Source organism: Meriones unguiculatus, chromosome 17 (genome assembly GCF_030254825.1).
Source record: "Meriones unguiculatus strain TT.TT164.6M chromosome 17, Bangor_MerUng_6.1, whole genome shotgun sequence".
Lineage (NCBI taxonomy): Eukaryota > Metazoa > Chordata > Mammalia > Rodentia > Muridae > Meriones > Meriones unguiculatus.
This window is the reverse complement of record NC_083364.1, coordinates 42969165-42985710: the sequence shown is the minus strand read 5'-3', so window position 1 is coordinate 42985710 and position 16546 is coordinate 42969165. Positions and strand designations below refer to the sequence as shown.

At 37.9% G+C, this 16546-nt stretch overlaps 1 protein-coding gene across 2 annotated transcripts in view; it reads right to left on the bottom strand.

Annotated features, from left to right (window-relative positions):
* The window catches only part of Lsamp (limbic system associated membrane protein), a 2252234-nt gene that overhangs the window by 2154196 nt on the left and 81492 nt on the right, over positions 1 to 16546 (bottom strand). The window lies entirely within an intron of this gene.

Sequence of the window (16546 nt, the reverse complement as noted above, 5' to 3'; positions counted from 1 at the left end):
ATACTCCTTCTTATTAATCCATTCCAGAGAGTCCCTCAGTCCCTTCCCTGACTTCTGAATCCCAGCCCCTATTTTGCCTTTATGCTGCTTTAAGTGTGTCAACTGACTGGTCTTCCTTTCACTTATCTAAGTGTGCTTTTCTTTCTTTTCTTTCATACTGTCCCCCTCAGAGCTCCTTTTAACAATTTACAACATGATTGGGGTATTTTGCCTCCTCTACTCACCTCATTTCTTCTTCATTTTTTTTCTCTTCATTAGATAATCTCATCTATATATTGCTGCAGTTATCTCTTCTTGAAAACAGATTCCAAAGCGACAGTCATCATCCAGAGAAATTCCTTGATTTAAATGTTATCATGTATTATTTCTTGGAAACACAACCAATATTTCTAGCTAATCCAAACCAAAACTATGCTTCTTGTGCCCTTACCCTCATTCCAGTCTTACCTCAACCTCCCAAATTTATCATTGTTTTACCTTAGCTTAACTTTCTGAAATTTGCCAGTGGATCTCCTCTTTGCTAATTTCCTACTTCTCAGTCTGCTTATTATACCTTGATTGAGACAAAATTTCAAAATTGTCAATGCCATCTAACCTGTTCTCTAATTGAGAATTATGTTTGGCTCTGAGTACCTACATTATGAAATTCAGATTACTTGGAATGACATATATAGTTTTCTGACCTTCTTTACCTACAAGTGTTTAACTGTGTCAAATACATTCCTTTTAGTTTTCAAATAAACCAAATCACAACCCGCTTTCCAATTGTCACTCAGGCCCTCAGTATAGGTTTCACCAGGGGTTCTGTAAAATTTCAGGACATCTTCTAAAGGAACTGGGATTCACTCTCTAATGAAGTATGTCATTGTTCCTATTTATATGTCAATAAATAGAAAGGCTCTCTCAATCTTCTAAAATTATATTGTAGACAATACATATTTCCACAGTAGCATTTGTTATCGTTCTGTCTTGTTTTATATTGGCAGAAATATATATATATATATTTGTTTTCTTATAATAGCATTCAGCAAGCATATAATCTCTTAAAGTTCCAGTTGTGTAATATAATAACAACTTAAAGACAATATTGCACATGTCTACAACTTTATTATAGTACATAAATAAAGTTTTATGCCTACTAGATATCAAATACATGCTTTAACCTCACCACTAGTTCATAACACCTACACTTTTTAAAAATTATATTAATTTAATCACTTTACAACCTGATAACAAACCCCTGCCTTCTCTCTTCCCATTACCACTCTCACATCTCTGTCCCCCATTCTCTCTTCTCATCTCCTCAGGGAAGGGTACCAACCCATCCTGGTATATCAAGTTGCAGCAGGACTGGGCACAACCTTGCCCACTTAGGCCAGAGAAGACAACTCAGATATGGAAAAGGAATCCAAGGACAGGCAACAGAGTCAGAGAGATTTCACACTCCACTTGTTAGACCCACATGAAGACCAAAATGCACATCTGTTACACATGTGTAGGGTGCCTAAGTCTAACCCAAGCATGCTCTTTGGTTGGTAATTCATTCTCTGTGTGTCCCCATGGGCGTAGGTTAGTTTCCTCTGTAGGTCTTCTTATGGTGTCCTTGACCTCTTCCCTGGCTCCTTCAATCCTTCCTCCCACTGTTCCACAAGACTCCTTGAGCTCAGCCTATTGTTGGCTGTGGGTCTCTACATCTGTTTCTATCAGTTGCAGGATGAAGCCCCTCAAAGGACAGTTATGCTAGGCTCCTGTCTGCAGGCATAGCAGAGTATCGTTCATAGTGTCAGAGGTTGGCTCTTTCCCATGGCGTGGGTTTCAAGTTGGCCAGTCATTGATTCTCCATTCCCTCAAACTCTGCTCCATCCTTATCCCTACACTTATTTTAGGCAGGATACATTTTGGCTCTAAGGTTTTTTGGGTGTGTTGACATCTTTGTAACTAATTTACTCCCTACCTGGATACAGGGAGTGGATACTTCAAGCTCCTTATCCCTTCATTGTTAGAAATCTCAGCTAAGGTCACCCCCATAGAATTCCAGGAGCTCCCTCTCTCACAGAGATGGCCTCCACTGATTTCAGGTTTTCCTACCAGACCTTTCTCCCCATCCCTGATCTCCATACCACATACCTGATCCTCACCAGCATTCTCTCCCCACACTCTCCTTCACCTAGGAAACAGCCAGCAGAGGTGAGCTGCATGCTGACTTCTGACCCTCATTGTTCACCTGCCCAACCACACTTTTCAACAATTAACATGTCCTTATTAATCACTTCAAATAGTTTGAACAAATTATTGGTGAGTGATCTTTAAAAAGATTTGACTGAGAATTGGATAGAATTGAGTTCAGATACCTCATCTGAATAATGTAAAAGTTAAAAGTTTTTACAAATTACTTCATTTCACTGAACCAAAATTAGAATAATTTTATTATCAATCTTATATAGCACTGACTGGAAGACCATGAAAGGACGTATGTACTATCTCTTTGGCATATAGTAAGTCCTAAACATTTTTTTCATTATTTGTCTGACAACCACAATACACTATGGCTATAATATTGCTAATGTTATAGAGGAGAATTGCATAACTAGCAGTGAACAGTCTCACTTACTAGTTGAAGATGATGGAAATAGAGGCATATCAATTTTCCTCTATTGAGGAATTCTATAGACACATAAACTGTTTCATTTTTCCTTCTCTGTTTGAAAACTTCAATGTAGGGTTATAATAATAGTCATGACCATTTCAGTTTTGTGCTTCATTTAATCGTACCTGACTAAATAGAAAGAATATGGTGAATGTTATATAATTATCACAATCATCTTCATGTGATTCTTACTGATTTAATCGTTGTATCATAGGAAATTTTCTGTTTAAATTTTATGAGCTAAAGATGTTCTCTGTGACTGTTTGTCCTTTACATCCTAGACCTGAGACATATATCTTCAAAATGATGATCATGATATCATTCACACTAATACATTTGTCATACATGCTACCAAGAAAAGAGTACACATTTCTTACATGTAAAGAAATATATCTGGAAATAGAATCTCAGGATTACTAATGTTTACATGACAATTTCAAAATAAAACAGCTTTCCACATAGCTAATCTATTTCATGCAGAAAGGAAAGTTAGGTCATCAGGTAAAGTCTTGAGAAGCATATCAGCAAAATGTTGACTCCTGCTAAAATCCTGCTTCTTTCATCCAGACAAGCAGAAAACGAATGGCAGCTGTATCACAAACAGTAGAGAGGGTCAAAGCAAGAAAATCCTCTACATAACATTGAGAAGCTGCAACAGCAGCACACAGAGCTGTCTGGTTTAAGTCATTTCAGAGATGTATCTTTTCTAAATGCACAGCCTGTAATTCAAGCAAAGAGACCAAACTATAGCACTGACACCAAACTGCTCAGTTAGGAGCTATAGTCTCTCTCTCTCTCTCTCTCTCTCTCTCTCTCTCTCTCTCTCTCTCTCACACACACACACACACACACACACACACACACACACACACAGAAAGAAAGAGAGAAATGGCAGTGAGTTGTGTCATGTAATAAAGCCAATGCCCAATGGATTCACTTGTAAGTCCTAAGAAACACACCACACACATACACACCACACTACAGAAAGAGGATATACTCTTATACAGCAATGATTCTCAACCTTCCTAATGCTGTGATCCTTTGATACAGTTCCTCATGTTGTGGTGATCCCAACCACAAAATTATTTTTGTTGCTACTTCATAATTGCAATTTTGCTACTGTCATAAATCATAATGGAAATATCTTTGTTTTCTGATGGTGTTAGGAGACCTCTTTGAAAGGGTCATTCAGTCCACAAAGCAGTAGTGACCAACAGGTTGAGGACCACTGTTATAAACCCATACATATTCAGTGTGATACCTTACAAGACATTATAACAAGACTTCCAGTCTAAAGAGCGTAAAGGCTGTGATCCTGCCTGGTGTAAGATAAAAAGAGCAGTGACAAGAAATGGTAAAAAAAAAAAAAAATACCTAAGGTACAGCAGAATATGGACCACTGGGAAAGGGTGACAGGATTGTGATATAATTGCTTACAGGTTATCTGAAGTACATCCACACCATTTTTACATTTCATGGGAAAAAAATAGAGTATGTAAAATGGCACAAAAAGATCTCTTCTGTACTTGTGAAGTATAAACATAAGCAAGCTGTAAAACAGGTGGTTGGCTAGACCTAAATAATAACAAAATAACACAGCTTACGAAAGTCAAATTTGATACCCATACTTGAACCAACTTCTATAAGTTATATTACTGTACAACACTCTAGGCAAGAATGAAAAGTGAAACAGCATGGAAGAATACAAAATCTGTTGACAATAAAAATATTATTGTCAAGTCTGTCCTTCATTCCCAAACTATTACCTACGTACACTAGTTAGTAAATAAGACCAGCTGTTCTCTATATCATAGGATACAGACATATCCTATTTCAAAAGATAATTGTGTGTATGTATGTGTGTGTATATCTACATATCAGAAAGTGAACACTTCCAAAAATAAGATTAAACCAAAGCAAGGTGAGGGGATGGAGCATGAGCAGATGTTATCACAAATGTGTTGTTCATAAAATCTACAGGAGTCAATTCTGAACAGATGTGAATAAAGGGAGTCATGATTCCAGGGCAAATACCATAAATGCAAGCATCCAAGGCAAAGAAATTTAAGGACAAAGGAGTGGATCTACTATATATTTACCATACTCCCCAGCCACACATCAGTTCAATTGAGAGGGGTTTGATAGGAAGGAAGTGAATTCAGAGTGGCAATTAATGCCTAGAACATCCATATTCTGCTGAACTACCTCTAGAACGTTTGCTGTGTTAAGGACGACACTGTGGTTGGGTCTTATTAACATTGTTAACGTTAGCAAAGTATCATAATTTTAATAATTCTATAAATTTTATAATTATCATTAAAATATGAAGTCTTTATAGTACATATCACTTAAGACATGCTTGATTTTAAATACATTGATAGAAGCCGTAACATCCTATGGGGTGGATTTTTTGGCAACACTGACAGATATGACAGCTAAAGCACAGGCTTAATGGATTTTAGTAGAGAGTAGGAGGTTCATTCAGTAGAATTTAATTTACACGGATGGATGGAAAAATTACAGCTAGACTGAATCAGATGATGCCGGGGTAACATTAGAATATGTACTGAACAAGTGGGTTGTGACAAATACAGAAGTACTTGAAAACACAGGATTAAAGATGCCTTCTAAAACTATCAAACAAGTGAAGACCATGCTCTATTGCCATGAGGAGGCAAGATACATTATGGACCACAGCAAGCGTTCCTATGATGATTCAAATGCCTGAAGAGTTAAGGAGAATTTGGAACACGTTGGTTAGCCATGGCATGACAGAGAAAGGAAAATTACAGAGTCCATGCTGTTGATGGCTAGCACCTCATCACACTCAGGCGTGAAGATGGAGATGGATGTGCACTGCCATTAGAACCTGATGAGAATAAGCATCTGAAACAAGCATCCTGCTTTGCTGATAACCTTCTGTTACTGTGGATCCTTTCGTAGCTGTCCACAGGGATGTAATCCACTGGTCAGACTGATGCAAATGTCTCGTCTAGTTAACTGTAATATTTTTCACTGTAAATTAATACAGTGACTTTCCAATTTATATGCTTGAGTTTTTACAAGCCATCTCCCTTGAATAATCAGTTTTGAACATTAACCAGACCAAGAGTTGGGACCTGCAATGCTGAGGTCTGGACTCCAGCTGTGATGAACTCACCCTGGAAATGCTGGACTGCAAGGTCCCTCGGCAAATGGCCTTCTCCTGGGACACACTGACCTTGCCGTACCTTATGTTTGAAATTGTGACATGTGCATTCCCATGCTGGCTCTCCTGAAAATAGTCACTGGGCATATGTATAGAAAGCATAGCTGTGATTAATTGAATTTTGAAGAAATGTCTTAGCTAGTGGTAAAATAATTTTAGCTATGTATACTATCGATATACTCTTAATATAATATCAAAAGTAAATGTTTTTGGTTTGTTCAACAATTCATGGGTTGTGTGTAAACATTTAAAGGATTATTTGATTTGAGCACTATCATCAGTTTCATTTAGGGACTGGGTGGATAGAAGAAGAAAGGACGTGATTTGCACAAGTTAACACACCCATTCAACAATGGAACATTGATTTTCACTCATACCTGCTATCCTCAAGGTTAAGTTCATGTGTTGCTCACATGAAACTCATCTTGCCTGAAACCCAGATCAGAACTTACTACATTTTTGTCTTTAGATGGAAACTGGATTGTTTTAAGTGTTTTTAATCCATGTGTTCAATGCACAGAGCTATAATGATGATAAATGTAATAAATGAAGTTAAAGTAAAGACCTTAGCAATATCATGCACTTGCTATCTCTTACTCCTCTAGAAAGATAAAAATGGGTTATTTATCGTAGGATGTAATGTTTAAGATACTTGCTACATTACAGTTTACGCCCCAGATACAGATCAGTGGCTAGGTAGTTCTTAACACTCTCCTCAATCCATTATTATGGCATTGTGTATTAGGGATATAATGATGTATTTTTGTATGCTTCATTACAAAAAATGCATCCAGTTTTATAAATATATACATATGGATAAAGGGAAAGGATCAAATATTTATGAAAATGTTTGTTTAGAAGAGCTCAGACATCTTAAGAAATAAAAAAAAAAAACAATTAAGTTTTATGGTGTTCATAAAGTTTGACCAAGTCTCTTTTCCTAAATAAGAGGCTCACAGAACATACCACATGTGTGTTTGTGAAGGCAGAACCCAGGCTTAATAATGCTTATCACAATAAACACCAATCGTTTGAAAATAGCAACATTGTCTGTCACGAATGTAAAGTGTCGACTGGCTTAAAGCACTGCTATCTGTCTTTCCTTCCCCTTCATGGCTGTTTTTGCTGGCCCTAAGATCTTTGCATCACCCTGTTCTTGCTTGGTACAAACCTCCTTCTGCAGTGTGCAACATTCTGTGTCTCCACTCATCAGCTTTTATTCCAAATTCCCTGTGCTGTTTTTTCATTTCATTTGGGTTGTATTTTCCAATTCTCTGGCAATGCACAGAGGAGGTCAAAGTCATTCATCTGGAACTAGAAAAAAAAAATCCACAAAATAGTGAACTTACTATTCCAAGTAGTAAATGGGTGGGAGAGAGCAAGTGCCTCTGGAATTTGAAAGCCCGGCTTCAGACCATAAATCAAAACCTCTTAAGTTAGTACCAAAGCACCTTGGGCTTTCATACCTGACTGGAAAAAAATTGAAATAAGAAATAAAGAAGGTAGTGACAAAGAATAGAAAATGGCATCCTCCCCCCCACGGAGCTGTAACCACGGTGGGAGGGTAATCTCAGTGTTACTTGGTGTCTGCTTACACATGCCAGGGAAGCAAGTAAACCACAGTATCACCACGCTCCCAAATGTCATCTCTCATCAACACATGGCCTTTATTTTCTCCCCTTTTCCCCCCTTACCCTTTATTTATCTTTGCATTCCATCCACCCTCTGAGCTTACAAGCCCATTCTCAATGGCTCTTAAAATACTTATCCAAGCCTCCACTTCTTTATCCCCACTGCCCCCTTTTTCCCACCTTCATGATGTGCCTATCAGAGTCCTAGAATGACCTGAATGGCCAAGGCCAGACTAGCACTGAAAGGTCAATTGCAAATTGATATATTTTTTTTCAGTCTCAAGTGAGAAGTCCCATGGTTCTTGTACGAGGAGCCTGTCTTTTCCCCTGACATTTCCAGATTTAGCTTCAGTGAAATAACTGAAACCCCGCCTTGGGCATTTGTGAACAGCACGACGTTGGATAGGTCTGATTTTGATTGCAAATCATATGTTCAGCTCAGCACTCAGCACGCGGTTGATAATCCTTGAGTTGTAGTTTCCCCTTCTCTGCAGGGAAAAACCAAGTGAGCTGTGCCATGCTCTGCCTTCCCACAGCTTACTTCTCTGTCCTTTCCTTCAGCATGACATTCTATTCTTGGTCCAATTCTTGATAATTTAGTTTTGTCTTTCTCTTTGACTGGGTAGTTAGAGGGAGGGATCAAAGAAAGGTGATTAAAGAGACGTATTGAAAGTTCAGTTACGTGCTGTAAGATACAACATAAGGGGTAGTCCCCATCATGCTAACTTTATGTGGTCATTTCTCTTCTTTTGGATGTAACACTAGCACCCCAATGTTTTTTCTACCCCTAAGTTTCACTTGATACCCACTGGAAAATATACGCTGGAGTTTCTTGGCCAAAGTCCTCTCCTAAAATCATACTGTTCAATTTATAGACTAAAAATAAGCCTGGTTCAAAATAGCAAATGAAGGTGATTTTATTCCTCAGACAAATGAACATATATTTATTCCCTAGTGGCTGAGGAAGAATGAGGTTGAGGTTATGGAATTTTCCTAGTCCTCTTGTACAATAGAGTAAATACTCTAGTTTTCATCTCTCTAATGATAAAACTACACAGAATGAAAGTGATGTGGCTTGTACAAGGTCACAAATACATGTAAACATGAACAAAAAAAAACAAATAAACACCAGTTTCCTGATGCCCAGTGTAGCACAGGAACACAGTCATATGTTAGCTCAGCTGCGGTTCCCGCTGTCAAGTCCTTCCAGGTCATAAGTGTCTCAGATAGACTTGGAAGGGAGATAGACCAGAAGTCCTACCATTATGAACTCAGGTTCTCCATGTTTCCATCTGCCCCTGATTTAATGTGTATGGCCGTATCTCTCCACCGACAAGAACAGCATTTTTTGTTGCTTCATATGCTGAGCTATTTCTGCACTGACATATATCAGCAGGATCAGGATCCTAAGGATTTATTGGGATTGCTAATAATTGCTTGTGAGTAAGGTTCCAGCTCTTCATCTACAGCCCAGTAAAAGCTGTGTTAAATGGAGCCAGTGCGTGTTGTCTTTTGACAGCAATCTCATATTTAACACAGAATGTTGTCTTCTCTGACTAGTTTCCAAAAAAAAAAATTATGGTTTTATAAAATAAATATTGAGCAGTTTTCCTAGCATCTGCTTTTTTATTTGTTTGGTTGGGTTCAATATTCAGTATTATGAAAACAAAATATGAATTTATAAAAAAATATTAATATATATTGATGTGATATCTTCAGTACCTTTATTCTTAGCATAAAACTCATATTGTCTATTATTGTTATTATAGCTGAGAGAAGCATACATTATGTTTTGACATTTCTATGACTTGTTCTTTATTTAGGATCTTGTTTGCTTTTCAAATTATGGATATACATGCGTACATATGTTATATTCTTTAACAATATTTGAAAATATAGATTTCAAATGTAGCTATCACACCTAATGCGGTATAGAAAAATAAAGAAAACAAGCAACAGTGCAATGTTTCTATATCCATTTAGCATTCTCACCTTTGCTTCCCCAAAGCAAGCTTTCCAAACTGTTACGAAAACAGCAAAATTGGATTTGATCCACCTCATCCAACATAAAATTGAGCACCACTAAATCTATTATGTATTAATTAAATGTAAGCTGAAAGCATCTATCCATTTGGTCCCCAAACCGTTGGGTAGATCAGATTTAAGTGCCTCTGGGTTTTGTTATACACATTTTCAGAAGAAGCCAGCTGTGGTTAACATTCACAAACGGTAGATACTCTTTGCATCAGATATTGCAATTGCCTAGAGATATTATTTTTATAGGCATTCATTTATTTACAATTCTAAAACTTTCTTGGAAACTTCTTCAAGAAAGATGAAACACAAAAATGAAATACATAGCAGCAGGTTATAGCTTGATGCTATAAATAGATCTCCATCAGTCATATTCATTTCCTGCCTTACAATGTATTAGCAATAATACATTCTCCTTTGTACACTGAAACTTTTGTTACATGTAATTATACCTGACATGTAAGTATTTTGGCTCATACTGTATCATGTTTTATATCCTGCTAGTTATCGTTAAGAAAAGCAAGTCTATATTAGCATTGCTAACCTCTGCATTATTGTGGTCGAGAGAGGGATGAAATGGGAATAAACAGGAACACAATAGGATAAACAAAGTGTAAACTAACATGCACTTAAGATTAAGGTTGCTTCAGGTCAGTGTAAATGATCTGGGAGGCTTTTTAATGGGAACATTTCCATTTACAAACAAGGAAATAGCACAGAGAAATTTGCCTAATGCCTCAGAAAGAGGTTTACTCTCTCTAGAACCAACAAGCTAGTGCCATTTTACATTCCTGACATCAAATGCCTGTGTTACAGAGAGATCTTATTTTCCATAGACTGTCTTATAATTATGGTTTCACTCTTCTATTTTGTTTTTTTTTATTCTATTTTGTTTTTAAAATCTAAGTTCATCTTTTACTTTGTTTACTCCTAATGCCAAAATTGCACCTATATGCATCCCTAAGGTCTCATCAACATTGCTTTTCTATTGTTTCTTCCCTTGAATGTTCCTCCTTAACATCCTGAGGATATATATGCAGCAGATAAGCCAGTTTTAAGAGACTAAATATCCAGAGAATACACAGTCTTCACCCTAATATAGCATTCAATCAAATGTTCTGAATTCAGATGAAATGAACAAATTGATAAATTAAAGGTGACATGAGATCTAAAACCAATTGCAAGAAGAGAAAAGAGGTAACAACGAATTCTTTATAGTGTTTCCAAAAACAGCCATGCTTAGACAAACCTCACAAGCATTCCAGGAAATTTTGCTACACAGATTAAAAAGACTATTTACAAACAAAAGCCTCTGTCTGTGCCACTCTCAACTTTCCTTACTCCACACACTTTTCTAGTAAACTAAGTACAACAGAGAAGCATAAAAAGGAAGAAATTTATGTAGCCCATTAGAAGAACAGTTCAAAACACACCACATTGAGATCACAAAACCATCATCTGCCAGTGTTAGGATGTCTGGGTGTCTGTGATGAATGCATTTGCAAATATTGCTGTGAAGTAATTTCCTTCCATTTCTAGAGTACTCCAGATAAATTAGATTTCCCTCTAATCACATCTGCTGCCTGTGTATGAAAAGCTGGCTTGTCTGCCTAAGACACATCACATGCAACGTGGAGGGTAGAAAGCAAAGAGGCTTACAGAATGTCACTGCATGCAACCATAATGGGGCAGAGTACAAACAAATAAGAATTCTCTGCTTCTCAAGTAGACATTATGCAAACTGACACCTGGAACATCAGTGTGAAAAGCTGAGTATTATGGGATATGTGCAAGTCACCTGTCAGATGTAAACAAGATCATGGCTCTTGCTTCTGTATATAGGACACCACATTGAGAACTGACAAATTTTTGTTGAGGACTCTCAGCACTAAAACTGATTTACATTTCTACTTATTCAGTATATTCACATTAAAAATCAGAAATCAGCCATGAAGTTATAAGAGAAAAACACAAACAGAATTTAATTGATGAAGTGGTCACACACAGTTCAGGAATGTAGGGTTTTCTAACTATTTTGAAATAATTAGCCACGAAGGACATCTGAACTCAAATAAGGAATAATCAAAGCACGGAGTCCCTAACATAGCCAGTTTCCTCTATCTGTATATGATTATACCATACGTCATTGCCAAATCCATGCTTATTTGGGGCATGCCATTTCAAAAGCTGCCTGCACTATTCTACTGCACGCCTACGTGAATCTCCATGTGAAGGTTTTCTCCTGATCTCCATGTGGCAGGCTACACGTGCTAAGGAGTTGATGCTCTGAAGAATAGCTTTTAGCTAACGGCACAGGAGAACCAAGAACTAGTAGCCTGCTTCATGATCTTTAGAAAGAAGATTTTCGAGACTGAACTTCACTGTGTCTCAGTGTTTCCCAGGGAGACTGGGACCACATTATTGAAATCATGTCTAGTATGGTTAGGTTTCTGTTGCTGAGATAATGCCATGGCCAAAAACAACTTCTGGCAGAGAGGGTATATTTTACCTTATGGGTAACACTCCATTATCTCAAGAACCCAGGGCAGGGATTCCAAGAATCAGGAGAGAAGAAGTGAAGCTGAGATGATGGAAGAAAGCTCTTTCCTTGTTTGCCTCCCCTGGCTTGCTCAGATAGCCTTCTTACACAGTCTAAGCCTACCTGCCAGGGTATGCTGCCATCCGTAGTGAATGGGGGCCTCCCATTTCAACTATTTTTTTTTTCAATGCAGTTTATTCAGGAACCTTGAACAATCCTTGGACCCTGGGGAAAGCCAGCCCACAGCTTAAATAGCCTCTGGGTAGCCAAACCAGGCGTGCCACGTGGGCAATGCAGATAGGCCCACATACATGGAAGCAAGCCAGATCCTCAGCCTTAGCCAAATGTGGAATTGTTTGTGACAGAGAGCACTCACCATCGGGAAGGTGGAAGGTGGAAACCAGCTCCCATCTTTAAGGCATAGCATTCCGCAGCTCTCTACAGTTCCCCCTTTTTGTTTTAGACGCATCAGGCAAGAGTAGAGGTTTGATCTCTGATATTAAAATAACATACACGTGTTGCCACAGGAAATTTAATGTAAGTGATTCTTCTATTGGGGTTCCCTTTTCCAAGGAGTCTCTAGTTTGTGGCAATTTGACATATCTAATAAGCAAATCTAATTTCTTCTATTTTGTGATGGTCTTCCAATTGGCATCATCTAAAATCACCTCAGAAGAGAATCTCAATGAGCGATTTTCTAGGTTGGATTGTTGTGCTTGTTCTATGTATATGTCTGTGTAGTGTTCTCATGATGGCATTAACTGATGTTGGAATTTTCAGCCTAAACGTGGGCGGATCCATTCCATAGATTTGATTCCTGGAATATACAAAACATTAGAGAGTAGGCTGATCACTGGCAAACATGCATTCGTTCTCTCTCTAATCTACAATGTGAATGACTAGCTGTTTTAAGTTTCTGCCATCTTGACTTACCCAATATGATAGACTGTAATGCAAAATTCAAGTCAAATAAATCCTTTGCCCTTTGAAGTTGCTTTTGTCAGGGCATTTTCGCATCAACAGTTACCAAGCTAGGACAAGAGACATACTCCAATATTCATATTTTCTGTAGATATTTCCAATAGAAACTGTTTGTATATTATTATTTCTTTATGTTTCACGAGGAGTGAAACCATATAGGTTTAAACACAGTCACAAAATAAAATGTAGCCGTTACCAACAGAAGATATTTTAAAAATCCATGTAATAACATTGATAGAATCTAGAGTCTCAGAAACGGCAACAACAGTGAGAATATTGGTGTGAAAGGCAAATAAAATACCAATATGTATTAAGAAACTTATGAAGCATTTAGAGTAGTGATACTCAATAACCTGATAAGTCCTGACATCATTAATCCAAGAACAGTGTGCAATACCTATTTATACTGTTGGCCTGAATCATTCATTAATCACTAAAATCCTAAACAGTAATTGTATAATATATAACAATATATGGAATAAACTACATAGTTTGTGAGACTGATAATCATAAATAGCTCATATTTAAAAATTGAACGTTAATTACCTTGGACAAATATTAATGTAAAACTTAATAATTTCCTATGATTCAACTAAAGTAAATGGTATTCATGCAGATTTGTTGGAACTCAACTGAGGTAACTTATTGAAACAGATATAGCTTTGATCTACACACTACTGACTGAGCATTGTCCTTGAGGTAAGAAGTTGAGACAAAGAAGATATAACTCAGCGCTAAACAGAATAGTCCACTAATTTTAGATCTAAGTACATGTTGGGCCAATGTTACATGGTATCCCAACACATGGCATCATTAGCATAAAAATAGCACTGTACACTTTGCCCACGAGCTTAGTTTTTCCTACAGGTCAGTAGTGAGAGTGGATGAGTGTCAGGGAAGGACCCGGGCCATAAAAATACCTTCCTGTTGATCGATAGCTGACTCTTTGAATTCTGCCACTAGCAGCCTGTATCTTTGGTTTAATCACTGTTGCGTTTCATCTTGTGAGATTAACATGCGCCTAAGGGAAGTAGCAACTCATTCACACATTAATGTGTATCAGCAATACTAAAAGCTTTATTTACTGACAAAAGGGAACTTCAGTTGCAAATATTAAGGTTGGCGCCATAATGCTGTTATTAAGGCTAGTATTATGGAATAATAACGGGTTAGCTCATAAAACTTATATAAAAATCATACTAAGCTGTGTGAATATGACTACCATTCAGGAAGTACAAATAGACACAGAACCAGTTTTTATTACAGTCACCATAAGCACAGAGGTCTTTTTTTAATTTAATGACATAATAGTTCAACAATGAAGATTAAAGTTTGGGTTCAAAATTCCACAGGAAAAAAATGTCTTTGACTGGGTCATAATGTGGGCAAGGCCCTGTATTTTTCCATCAGGACAAAGATGAGGTATGAACCAAGGGTGGGAGGCTTGTAAGTAACTACTACATAAATACAAGAGAATGACATAGAAATAAATGTATGTGCATTAATTCAAGAGTAATAATGATACTTTGAATAATTTATGTATGTTTTTTTATGAATCAGCTAGAGCCTGGGAAGCTGTCAGACAGTTCTGAAATAATACTGTAATACAAACAACAAGGAAGACACTAGGGAAGATGCTCAATCCTCATTCAGAAGGACAAACATAATAGACATTGGAAGTAGGAGAAGAGCAGGAATAGACAGGAACCTACCACAGAGGGCCTCTGAAAGACTCTACTGACTGAGGTGTTGAAGCAGAGGCAGAAATGCATAGCCAAACTTTAGGTAGAATGAATGGAATTTTATGAGAAGCAGGAGGGAGACCTGGAGGGGATAGAAGCTCCAAAAGAGACCAACAGAACCATAAAAACTGAGCCGTGAGGACTCTACAGAGACTGATACCCCAATCAAGGACAATGCATGAAGAGGACCTAAAACCCTGGCTCAGAAGTATCCCATAGACTCAGTCTCCCAGTGGGGTTTCTAGTAAGCACAGAGGTCTTAAGGAATCAACCCCCATGGCATCTGCTTATTACTCTGAGTAAAGATCCTGGGACACTTCTCTGAGAGTAGTTGATTCTCCTGACTTTCATTGTTCTCATTTCCATGTCTTTGTTCAGCTCCCCTTCAAAAGTATATATCTTGGAAACTTTCCTACACAGATCCACATCCAACATTTCCTCAGAGCCTGTTCTATAACAGCTGACCTTCCTCCGTCTGTAAGTATGACCTCTGAGAGCAGAAAAAATCTCTGATGTCACTATCTATGGCCAGGCGAGGTAGACAGATGGCCTGGAACATTACCAATAGCCAAGCACAACAGCAACTACAGAGAGGAAAAAAAAAAAAAAGCAAAGGGGAAACCCATTCAGTAAGGTCAAATGACATTTCAGCAGTGCAGTACAGGGATCAAAGAAAAGCCAACTTCCATTGCCCAACCTGAGCTTCATTGGCCCAGGGTGGGGTTATATGTTCCTTATGTAGTTTACTTTCTCAGGAGATGGAATTTAAAATTAAATCAACTCAGTTCAAATATTGCTGTATCTACTTTGTGCCAAATGCTGCATAGGACAAGTCGTTCAGAGCAAAGAACAGGGTCACAGTCTCCTCCCAAAATGTAAGGAGTGTTTGAAAGTGTTGAAAAAATGCTGAAAAGGCAGGAGAAAAAATGGAATGTCTGCTTGTCTTGAATACAAAAGGTGGTGTCACCTGAGTAAGAGGCAGTTCTGTTAAGGTTCATATGATGGCTTGCTTAGCATCATGGAGTGATTTGAACTGCCAGTCATTCAGAGTGACTGTTCCCACAAACTCTGACCTGAAAGACTAGAAACACTGCCAATAACTTACTAGGAAGGGAAACGCGCAAAACCCGTCTGTGTTCCTTTTAATTAGTGAAGAAGTCTGGCAGGCAGAGACTCTGACACAGAAAAGGCAAAACAACATCTTCTTTAAAATTCCATGGAAGTCTGACACTACACGACTAACCAAGCTCCTGTTGGAACAGGGAAGGCTCTGGGATGAACTACAGCGAGGAGCAGCTCAGATCTGGAATCTCTTATCCATTCCTATATGCATCAGCATGCCCCAGTTTGCATGGAAGACAAAGGTACAAGAAGGGTCAGAATGACAGCAGCCTGAATGTCATGCATCTTCTGGTCATCTTGGCACAGTTATCTTCCTCGGGTGTGACAGACAACAGCAGCACTCCCAAGGGGTTTTGGCAAGCATCCAGGTTGAATGGTATACATTTGTTAAGGGAACAGCAAAGACTTCAATAACATATGATAAAACTACCTTTGAGAGCATCCTAATATATTTATTTTTAATTGCTTCCTAAGTCACAATTCTCTCTTCTGTCAAAGAAATCAAGTGAATGAAATTTTTCAGTGTTCCTCTGTAAATTAACTCTTACTTTATTTTGGTAATGTACTTACCCATCACCAGCCTTCTGACTAAAAGTCATTACTTTAAGCTTAAACATGGAATGGGGTGAGTTATGCCTTCAT